This window comes from Erpetoichthys calabaricus, chromosome 3 (assembly GCF_900747795.2).
Source record: "Erpetoichthys calabaricus chromosome 3, fErpCal1.3, whole genome shotgun sequence".
Taxonomy (NCBI): Eukaryota; Metazoa; Chordata; class Cladistia; order Polypteriformes; family Polypteridae; genus Erpetoichthys; species Erpetoichthys calabaricus.
In genome coordinates, this window is record NC_041396.2 from 301,976,218 (window position 1) to 301,988,518 (window position 12,301).

Genomic DNA, 12,301 nt, shown 5'->3' on the forward strand with positions numbered 1-12,301 from the left:
GTCCATACGGGGAGGCTTTGCTTCAGATAATTTCTTTGGCTTTTCGGTCCTTGCAGTCTTTATCTTCCTTATCCATATACGGTGGAAGACACTGCACACTCATTTTCCTCTTTGGTCAGTTAGGACGTTCTTTATAGGGCACCTTGGTGGCTGATTGTTAACAGGGGTGTCCAACTCCAGTCCTGAAGGGCCGCAGTGGCTGCAGGTTTTCATTCTAACCATCTTCTTAATTAATGACCATTTTTTTCTATTTAAATTCTTTTTTCCTTAGTTTTACTTAACTTGACACAGACTCCTTGCTTGTTTATTTCTCCTTAATGAGCAGCTAAACAATAATCTATATATTTATAAAAGTCAATGTATGTGTTTGTGTGTATGTATAATTCTTTGCATTTATATAGCGCTTTTCTCACTACTCAAAGCGCTCAGCAATTGCAGGTTAAGGACCTTGCTGAAGGGCCCAACAGAGCAGAGTCCCTATTGGCATTTACGGGATTCAAACCGGCAACCTTCCCATTGCCAGTGCAGATCCCTAGCCTCAGAGCCAGCACTCCGCCTATGTATGTATGTTTCAGCATCACTTCTGAACAGCTGGAGTGATTTTCATGAAACTTGGTACACATGTTTCTCATTGGTCACCTAAAAATACTGTAGGGTGAAATCAGCTCTAACCCACCCCCTTCTGGGTAGGGTGGGTGGTGATCTTGCGGTCTTATATGCATGTTATCATCCAACCACCAGAGGGCGAATTGGAGGTGACTGCCTGCATTCTTTATGTTTTGTGCACCACCGCGCGCCTGTTGCTTTTGAAATCAAACAGACTTGGCCGTTCCGAGCATCAACTAGACCAGGGGTCCTCAATCACAGTACTGGAGGGCCACAGTGGCTGCAAGTTTTTGTTCTAACCCGGTTGCTTAATTAGAAAGCAATTCTTGCCAATAATTTAATTTCATTGCTTGTTAGTGCTTTAATACTGCTATGTCAGGTAATTCTCATATCCTAGATTTTCTTCCCCTTTCTAAGGATATCCAAGTGATTTGAAGGCTCAAATGGATGAGTAATTCTCAGTCCTTCACTTTCCTTCCAAGTATTTAATTAAACCCAATAATGCATGATAAATACACACAGGTGTAAATGGTAACAAGGTAAATGGAGAAATGCTGGTCTCTTTTGTCATTTGCATGTTATTGCTAATTAGGAGCAATTAAAAGCCAAGAATATGGCTGTTTAAGACTAAAATAAGCATTAAGGGTTCAAAATCTTAATGAGTGAGACAACTAAAGTGAAACAGAAGTGTTACTTGAACAATAAGTGCTTCTTATTAAGCAATTGGGTTGGAGCAAAAACCTGCAGCCACTGCGGCCCTCCAGGACTGTGATTGAGGACCCCTGAACTAGACGATAACGTACATACAAGACTGCAAGACAAGCACATTAGTGAGTCTTCATTGTTTGTTAATTTATTTTTATTTTTAAAGTTTTTTTTTTAATTATTCTCAAACAATTAAAAAAAAAAAGTTTATTTTCCTCCCGGGCAACGCTGGGTATTTTAGCTAGTCTCCAATAAAATCCAACGTCTGTCTGTCTATTCGTTTTTCATGAGAGAACTACTTAATCGATTTAGATCGGGTTTTTTTCTATAATTTGCTTGAACATTCCGGCTCATTTTGTGATATCTCTCATCGCGCTAAGTATCACAGTTCACTTGCAGGATAATCGGTAATCCCAGACAGAGGCTGCGGGCCGATGGGAAGGGGAAGCATGAGGTCAGGAGTAGGGAGCCGGGCCAGGCCTTCATCACTCACTCTATTCGAATCAGTCTACCTGTTGCCAAGTTTTCAAGCGTACCTTGCCTCCGCTTAGCTAGCGATACCTTTTTGTTTATTGATTTTTAAAGTTTGTCCTGTTTTACTACTACGTGGGCGGAAACATGGGGAACAGCTAGGGAGACATAAAATGAACTGCCACATGACCAGCTCACCTGTGCCCATCACACAGTATCTGACAATAAAGAAAGGTGCATGTCTCAGTAAGGTTGATCTATTCAGGTCACCAAAACATTTTGACAGTGTTCTTAGAAAAAATCGTGAGTGTTCTCCCCTCGACTTTCTCATATACTCAGATATGGGGATGGGTATTTGATTAGTAAACCACAAAACAATGATTATATTCTTATATTATGTACATTAAAAAACCATCAACAACAAATCAAATCAAATTAATAATCAATTGAACAATTATTATAAAAGTAAAGCTGAATAAATCGGACTCTGCAGCTGCATGAATAAAAGGTAAAGTACCACTTCCAGTTAATGGTAATAGCCCAAAAGTTAATAGAAATCTACATTTTGTACCTAATACTTGTATGCAAAATCTGGTTGACCTAAGTGAAAGCGTACTCAAGTTATCATGTTTGCACACACACATACACACAGACATAATTCCAAAAATGGTATTTTCGGACTCAGGGAGGTCTAAAACATTGAGATTCATCAAAATTTCGAAATGGAATTTTTGGAGGATTCCAATATTTTCCCAATACTTTGAATACAAGAAAGTCAGGGAGGTCTAAAGCAATCGAGAATCATCAAAATCTCGACATCACATCTTTGGACGATTAGAATACTTTCCCTATACTTCAAATATGAGAAACTAAAAAGAGAAAATCAGCAGTTTTGGAAATGTCTACCATGGCAGAATGAGAGCACCAACAAGCCATGGAATTAAATAATGAGTTTAATTTACACCAAGAATAGGCTTCTCATTAAGGGACTGGTTGGCTTAATGTGGAACCTGTATAAATTCATTCTTTGGCGGAGTGTTTGTCCAGTTTCTTCCACATAGAGGGGAGTGTCAGGACATTTCATGCAGAGAATTAGGTAGACCACATTAGATGATCTGCAGGAAAATGATCCCCTTATGCAATGTTCTTTCCGGCAGTGTGGTATAACTACACAATCTGTATCATAAATGTAAGGAAATGTTTTGCATCTTTTCTATAGGTGGGGAGATGTACCATTATCTGTTGGTTCACCCAGGGAGCTTCGGACAACTAGTTGCTGGAGGTTTGATGGTTGCCTGTATGCCAGGAGGGGTGGTTCTGGAGATACATCTTTCAGTGTTTCATCATTATTTAGTATTGGCTGAGGTTCTTCAAGATGTGGGTTATAGATGACAACTAGGGCGATGCGGTTCTTGTTGTCTTTGCTTTTATATTCCAGAAGGTTGTCTCTGGGTATGGCAGTAGCTCTTCTTATTTGAGTGTCTGTTGTTTTGGGGGTATAACCTTGTCTGATTAAATCTTTTCTAAGCTCCCTGTGGTTGTTTATCCTGGTCTGTCAGGTCTGAGCAAATACGGTTGTAACGTATTCCTTGGCTGAAAATGAAGGAGCGCCTTAAATGCTTGGGGTGGAAGCTGTCACTTCTCAGGTAGGTCCACCTGTCTGTTGGTTTGTGAAACACAGAAGTTACAAGGGTGTTATCTTTCAGTTGAATGGTGGTGTCAAGTAAGCTGTCTTCTGTTTTTGAGTAATAAAGGTTCACCTTTATGTTGGGGTGGAAAGAATTATATTTGAGGAGGTCCTTCTCAATGGCAGTTATCTATGTAATGGAGATACAACATTGGTTTCAAGACACACGTTGACATAAAATCCTCCTCCGAATTTGCCACAAATAGGTTCACATGGTGAGGTGCAAATTGACACCCTAGTACTACAGTCTCTTAAAAGCAAATGCGCACTGGTTAGATTATCCGTCATCCCGGCCAACACCCCCAGGCCGCCAGATGGAGCTCTTCCTGCGGCATGGAAGTGCCCCGAATACCAGCAGGGAATCATGGACGATGGAGTTTTCTTTTATAGCCCTGCTGGATACCACAGGGGACAAAAGATGACGCTGCAGGGAGGCCCAAAGAGTTGTTTGTGCCCTATAACCCGGAAGTACGTCGTAGGCAAGGTGACAAAGGAAATGACGTGCTTCCGGGATGAAGAAAAGGACTTTTTATCTGACCCGGAAGTGATAAGGAATCACATGGACTGTAGGGTTGGAACCACTTCCGGGTCAGGGAATATAAAAGGATGATGGGAAATCCCAGATGCTGAGCTGAGCTGGGTGGAAGGGTGGCAACATGTCTGGGAGTGAAGAGAATTATTGTTAGTGATTGTTTATTGTGTATTTATTTGAATATTGTGGAGAAGAAGGTGCTTTGTGCACGTTTGTCTAAATAAATACAATATTTGGAATTTTACCTGGTGTCTGACGTGTGGTCTGAGTGTATAATGTATATAATCTACTAATGATGAGAGTAGCTTAGTGTTTGCTTTTACGTTTGCATATCTCCAAATATTCTTTAGAACATCAGAAAAAATGTGATGAGAACAAGCCATTCAACTCAAAGAGCTTCTCCATCCTATTTACTTAAGATTGCCCAGAAAAACATCAGGTTGAGTTCTGAAGGCCCCTCAAGTCTACATTCTGGTACAATTTATCCCATGGATCTATAGTTTTCTGAGTGAAGAAAAAACCTTCTAATATTTGTGCAAAATTTTCCCTTAACACGTGTTGGAGAAAAAGAGGCAACACATGACAAAGTGTTGGGGTTTCCCTGAGATTCCCATTTATTGACAATGAGGTTAATAAAACAACAAACAGAAAAGAACAAAATGAACAGTTATAGCCAACTGTGGCTTAAGTTTTAGTTATACATTATTTTACATTGCTTCTGTGGGCTGGCATGGGTCTGAAACTTAACACTGACTTCTGGCCGCGGCTGGTGCTTATATGGATTTGGTGCCAGAACAGGTGGGACTTCCCGCCGACTCTGGAGGTGTTGTCAATGCTCCTCGTGGGATTCCTCCTCCTCCACTCTTGAGCTGGAAGAGGAAGAGCAGGTTGTGCCATCTCATAACCCAACCAAACCTGAACAGTAATTACTACAGGTGAGGCCTCACTAGTGCATTATATGACTTAAGAATGGCCTCCTTTGACTTGTACTCCACACATCAGGATGTTATATAACCTAAAATCCTATTAGATTTCATAAATGCTTCTATACACTGACTGCAGATAATGGTGAGTCCACTAGGACTCCTAGCTCTTTCTCATAAGGTGCATTTTGAAGTTTCAGGCTTCGCACTGTGTATTCAAATCTCACATTTGTACTTCCTACATGTAAAACTTTAAATTTACTGACATTACATTTCATCTGACACAGATCTGTGCCAGCCTGTATGCTCCCCAAATCCCTCCATTAACAAGTTAATCGATTCTACATTATCCACCCTTTCACCTAGTTTGGTGTCATCTGCAAAATTAAACTGCTTATTGAATATGTTCTTGTCCAGATCATTTATGTATATTAAAAAGATCAACAGCCCCAGCACTGACCCCTGCTGGACAGCACTTTTAAAATCACTTAATTCTGAAAAAGATCCCCTTCCCTACAGCCATTTGCTTCTGGTATTTTAGAACATTAGAACACTCTGGACGAGAACAGTCCATTCAGCCCAACAAAGCTTGCCAGTCCTATCCACTTATTTCTTCCAAAAAAACATCAAGTCGAGTTTTGAAAGTCCCTACAGTCTTAATGTCTACCACACTACTTGGTAGCTTATTCCAGGTGTCTATAGTTCTTTTTATAAAGAAAAACTTATTATTTGTGTGAAATTTCCCCTTAACAAGTTTCCAAATGTGTCCCCATGTTCTTGATGAACCCATTTTAAAATAACAGTCTTGATCCACTGTACTAATTCCCTTCATTATTTTAAACACTTCAATCATGTCACCTCTTAATCTTCTTTTGCTTAAATTGTATAGGCTCAGCTCTTTTAATCTTTCCTCATAATTCAACCCCTGTAGCCCTGGAATCAGCCTAGTCGCTCTTCTCTGGACATTTTCTAGTGCTGCTATGTCCTTTTTGTAACCTAGAGACCAAAACTGCACACAGTACTCAAGATGAGGCCTCACCAGTGCATTATAAAGGTTGAGCATAACCTCCTTGGACTTGCACTCCACACACCATGCTATATAACCTAACATTCTGTTAGCCTTCCTAATGGCTTCTGAACACCGTCGGGAAGTTGATAGCTTAGAGTCCACTATGACGCCTAAATCCTTCCCATAAGGTGCTCTCTCGATTTTCTGACCGCCCGTTGTGTATTCTTTCTCTCTATCTCTCTCTGTTGAGACACAAAGTCAACCTATAGGTCATTGTCATGTACCTGATGACCCATCCTTCAATCCAAAAAGGGACTTGCCTGTGAAACTCCTGTTTAAATTCACACATTCACAAATAATGCTGTCCTTCCCTTATGAGATTTATAATGCTGTTCTGTTTACAGAGGTTTATTCATTTAAAAGCTTCATCTTCTCTAAATAACCCTACAATAATCCTAATATTCACACAAATTAAATATTACGAGTCTTATTTAACTGTAATTTTTTTTCATCCGAAGGCCCTTAACAGAAAGAAAAAAAATCTTTGACATGTTCTAATGTGAATTTGTGCTGTTAAGTTGCCATTGGTATTTCATAAAATTAGATGGAAATACTTTTATTTGCTGTTTTGGTTTGAAAAGTGTGTTATATTAGCAAAATTAGCAGTAGTGGGGATGTACAGTAGTGTCTGATTTTCTCATAATCGAACATATTCAGCAGTCATGGACAAAAGGTTGAGAATATTATAATGCTCCTGAAGTTACATCAAAGTCACAGAGAATCACAAAAAAGGCTGAACTAGTGTAAACCATCCTAATTCAGAGTGTTCATAACAAATGCAATGATTTACTTCATGAAGTAGAAGTACATAAACAAGAAAAGTTGCCTGAAATATTTGAAATATTAAAATATGTGCTTCAATTTAAATGTTTAAAGTTTAAATATTCTCAATAGTAAAAGAAATCTGTTATTTGTCACCCTCTGGTTGTGGTCCTTACAGGGTTAGATCCCTAGTAAAGGATCAAAAATAACATCATATGTGTATGAATACTCTGAAAATTAATGTTTCAGGTCAACAAAAAATTAATGCAACAGTTGCATCAAGCTTTTTGGTTTTTGTCAACTTCTGTTAAAATTGAATAAATTCAATACTCTTCATTAAAGGTGAATTAGCTTTTACCTTACAGTTAAAAATATTTTAAATTACAACTAGCACATCATCCATCCATCCATTTTCCAACCCACTGAATCCGAACACAGGGTCACGGGGGTCTGCTGGAGCCAATCCCAGCCAACACAGGGCACAAGGCAGGAACCAATCCTGGGCAGGGTGCCAACCCACTGCAGGACACACACAAACACACCCACACACCAAGCACACACTAGGGCCAATTTAGAATCACCAATCCACCTAACCTGCATGTTTTTGGAATGTGGGAGGAAACCGGAGCGCCCGGAGGAAACCCACGCAGACACGGGGAGAACATGCAAACTCCACGCAGGGAGGACCCGGGAATCGAACCCAGGTCCCCAAATCTCCCAACTGCGAGGCAGCAGCGCTACCCACTGCGCCACCGTGCCGCCCTACTAGCACATCATGCTTGTGAAAATTTCGTAAGAATAAAAGTGTTAATGAAATGATGAGAGAAGAACATCACACGTTATAGTAAGAAAGTAGATTATTTTAATAAGTAGTGACTTGTGAGAGGACTCAATATTACAATAGTCACATGATTAGTAGGGGATGTTATTATAGTCACTTACAACAGCAGGAATATTTACAATACAAAGTGTCACATGAACAGGTTTAAAGAACATACTGGATAAGAAGGGAAATGCAGGGCACATGTAAGTTAGTATTGTGAAGTGTGTCCGTCAGGTCATGTAGTATACCGACGTCTATAATAATTGTTGGAAAATGTAATGTGTTACATAAACATTGTCAGCGAAAATATTCTGCTGTGTTTGTAACCCGTAAGTACCTGTACGTTTAACCAAGCTTTCAATGTAACTCTGGAAAATGTAGGGTAAAAACAGGGCCTGGCAAATAAACTCTGACGTTATTAAACATTTGTCTTTGTGAATTGCTGATAGTCATACGATGTGCTACATGAACTGGGAATTGCCTACGCCATAATATAAATATCTCGTTTTGAGTGGTCAGTGTTATGGAATCCCTGTAGTTTTTCCGTCGTAATGTTTCTTGTTGTGTGGCAGTTTGCTGCTGCTCTTCAGAAAGGTTGTGTGTGTAATTCATTTATTGTTCGCTGTCGAGGTGTGAGACTTGCTGCTGCTGATCTTTGGATAATGTCGCTCTGTGGTTTGTCATACGTTGTCTCTGTTGTTCTTAGGCATCTTGCCTGTGCTGGTTGGTCTGGCGTGATGTGGATGTTCCTACTTCTGTGTGTTGGTCTGAGTATGTAGGCCAGCGAGACTGTTGGTTGCAGCTATGCTGTATGTGTCTTTTTATTTTATCAGGAGGCTTACATTAAAGTGAAGGAAAAAGGAAGTGTAAAATGATAGTGTAATAATGCAGTTTCGGACAGTAACAAAGTATGCACCAAATAAACAGTCAAATACTTGAAGATAAGCCTAAGACCAAAACTCTGCCAGGAGCACGGATTCCTCACTATTGTTGTGCAGGGATATAGGTTTAGGTTTAGGTTTCTTTATTTAGTCATGTTTACACAAGAAAACATGAAATTTGCCTTCTCAGTTGCATCTAATAACAGGTAACAGACAGAATGAAATAAAACAGACAAATAGAAATAAGAAAGGTTAAGGTAAGGCAGTTAGATAAAACATATTTACACCAAAAAAATGTTACAGGATATAGATCAAAACCTTACACATTATCTCCGATATTTCTTATTGAAAAGTCGTATGGCACTAGGAAGAAAGGAGTTTCTGGAGCAATTTGTGTGGGTTTTCAAAGCGACTATCCTTCCTGATTTACTGAAGTTTAGTTCTACATGTAATGGATGTCTGTCATCAGTTGAGATGATTTCCAGTTTCTTTAGCATTGCCCTCTGACACACACTAGTCAAATCATCTACATCAGCCCCAATAACTTTAGCTGCATACTTCGTAATCTGCTGGAGCTTTTTTGAGTTTTGGTTTGTCAGACTATTAAACCAGGCAATGAAACTGAAAGTGATCACAGACTGGATCATACTGCGATAGAAGGACAACATGAGGTCCTTGTCTACTTTAAATAGTTTGAGTTTATGGAGGAGAAATAAGCGCTGGTTGCATTTAGAAAATAATTTTTTTGTATTTGTATTCCAGTTAAGATTGTTATCTAGGTAAGTTCCTAAGTATTTATGTTCATTCACTATTTCTACCTCCTCTCCCAGAACTACAATAGGTGAACATACAGATTTCTGTCTCTTAAAATCAAATATCATTTCTTTGGTCTTTTTTACATTCAGAGTGAGAGAGTTTTTATTGCACCAGTTTACCATACAGTCCACTTGATTTAGATAGTGGCTTTCATCCTCCCCAGATATGCATCCTATGATCATGGTGTCATCCGTATACTTAATTATGGAGCAGTGGTCATTGTTCTGTCTCAGGTCACTTGTGTACAGAGTAAACAGTAATGGTGATAAGACACACCCCTATGGAATTCCTGTGTTTGAATGAATGGCTATTGAAAAAGTGTCTTGAACTTTAAATGTCTGTGAATGATTTAAAAGAAAGTTCTGAATCCATAGTGTGATAAATGGGTTTACATTCATACTGTTTAATTTCCCAATCAGTATATGAGGCTGTATAGTATTGAACGCTGAAGAAAAATCCAAAAATATAGTATATAGTAGTTGTGGCAACCGTTGTTTATATTGAGCACGGACGGACACAATCAAAATAAGGATTTACTTATTAATTACCAAGTTTTCAAGCTGGCTGCACGAAAAGAATTAAGTTGTTCTAAAGTGCCTTTTTCTCAGCATGTAATGGTACTTTAATAATAATAATAATAATTCATTACATTTATATAGCGCTTTTCTCAGTACTTTATGCCTCTTCCATCCATCTTTTCTTTAAAGCACACACATTGGCCAATTTAGCACTGCCAATCCACCTAACCTGTATGTCTTTTAGACTGTGGGAAGAAATCGGATCATGCAGAGGAAATTCAGGCAGGGAGATCGTGCACACTTCATACCGGGAGAACCCAGGACACGAATCTCCGTCTCTCCTTGCTGTGAGGCAGCAGTGGTGGCATTATGCCACTTTGCCATTGATTTATCTATCATGCATTTAGTAAGTACGAGTAGAAATACGTTTTTAAACTGAGAACATTTCACACATTTAATGTGTTCCATTTTAGTTTTATCTCATTATTTCTTAACATTTTCAAGTTAAATTGTGATATCAGCATAAGAACATTATCTGTTATATCATGAACCAAAGCTAATATTATTATAAACTGGGACCCAAAACGTATGCAGTATTGCCCCTGGAATCCGAACACCCCAGAACTCGAACAACTTGGAATCTGAACAAAAAATCCGAGCAAATTTTTCCCTGGAATCCGAACACTGCATTGGAATCTGAACGCCCAGCACGTTGTCCGTGTGTGTTTGTGCATACATTTCCCCAGTGCTCGGGCAACCCATATGCTTTGTCGTTCAGTTCATTGTCGAAAGCTGTAGTGAAAGCATCTCGTGTGATTTTCACTGCTAATTGTATGCTTTTGTGCCTGTTTTGTGTTATTTTTTTATATAATAACAACTTAGTGTATTCGCAATGGGTCCTACAAAGTGTAGTGAGGAAAATAAGAGTAAGAGGAAAGCTGTTAGAGCTACAATTGAAGTTAAGAAAGATCTTATCGCTTTTTAAGGTAAATACAAGTTTTTATATTTTTAATTTTATTAATTTACTTTTTTATTCAAAACTTATTATTATTTAATATTTTACCTTAAAATCCAGTGTATTTACTGTTAAAAATCATTTTGAAAATTCGAGTGTGTGGGACCCAGGAACGAATTAATCCAGTTTCTATTATTTTAAAGGAGAAAAATTGTCTTGGAACTTGAATGATTTGGAACTCAAACGGGGTTCTGGAATGGATTAAGTTCGGATTCCAAAGTATTACTGTAATCCCAAAAACACTCCCAAAAATGCCCACTAGATGAGGATATCACTGTCAAACCCTGTTTAGTAATAATAGCAAACATAGAATATTTGTAAATAAAAAAAAAAGATTGATTCTTCACCAAAACTGCCATAAGAGTGAAGCACCGTAGGAGCACAAAAGGCAAAAAGGAGTTGCTTGTAACACAAAATTGCCATCCCGAGCAAACAGGCCCAAATATAGATTGTGGACACCAGGGGTGTACCGCTCCCCAAACCTCAACACAGACAGGCTAAGACTCAAGTTCAAAACAGCACGTTTTATTCTTTAGTGAGGAAGTGCTTTTCTGTTGTTTCCCACTTCACAGCACAGTATTAATCACCAAATAGCACAATTACACAGTTCTTTATTTCTTCCTTCTTTGTCTCTTCTTCTCTCTTTTTTATCTATCGTCTCTACTCCTCCTCGCAAGCTTTGTCCTCAGTCTTCTGACTCTGGCTCATAGCTGTGAGGCTGGCAAGTTCTTTTATAGTGGCCAACTCGGAAGTGTTTCTGTTCTTCCTCCTACGTGGTCTGTAAGCACTTCCGGGTTAGGTGGAAACCCCATGCCATATGGCTCCTCCATTTTTACAGCACCCCCTGTCAGCACCCTCTGTACTCAACAGGGCTGAGATAAAGAACTCTAAGTCCAATAGTGCCCTGTGAGAATCCGGGGCACTGCTGCTCTCTAGGGGAGCTGCCATCTGCCGTTCTGGGGGAAGAAGATCCCTAAAGAGCCCGCCTTTCCCCATCCTTACACTTCTTGGGCATCCCGGCCAGGTTGGGCTGCCGGCCGTCTCTTCCAAGATATTTGAAGAAAGGTCAAAAACGAAGCAAATAAAGTCAAAAATCCAAAGAGTCACAAAAGCACCTGAACTATATACAAAGAAACACTCACCAAACTCCCAAGCATCATTTGAAATTAACCACCAGGAACTGTGGGAGACCCTCTGGATATACAGGGTGGAAGGCAGTTCCTGGTGGTGACTGGCAGGTGGGATCGCCTCTTGGGAGACCATCCAAAAAACACAAGGCACCTGACAATGGCAGCTTATACACAAAGAAACCAAACAATAACCCAAACTACAAAAAATACATAAGTGATACCAAATCCATAATAAAACTCACAGAATTGTAAACAAAAGAATCAAACATACTATATATCGATAGATAGATAGATAGATAGAGAGATATTTTAATTATGTGTCCTTTTTATAGGAGCTCCTTAATAAAAAAATGTTAAAAAAAT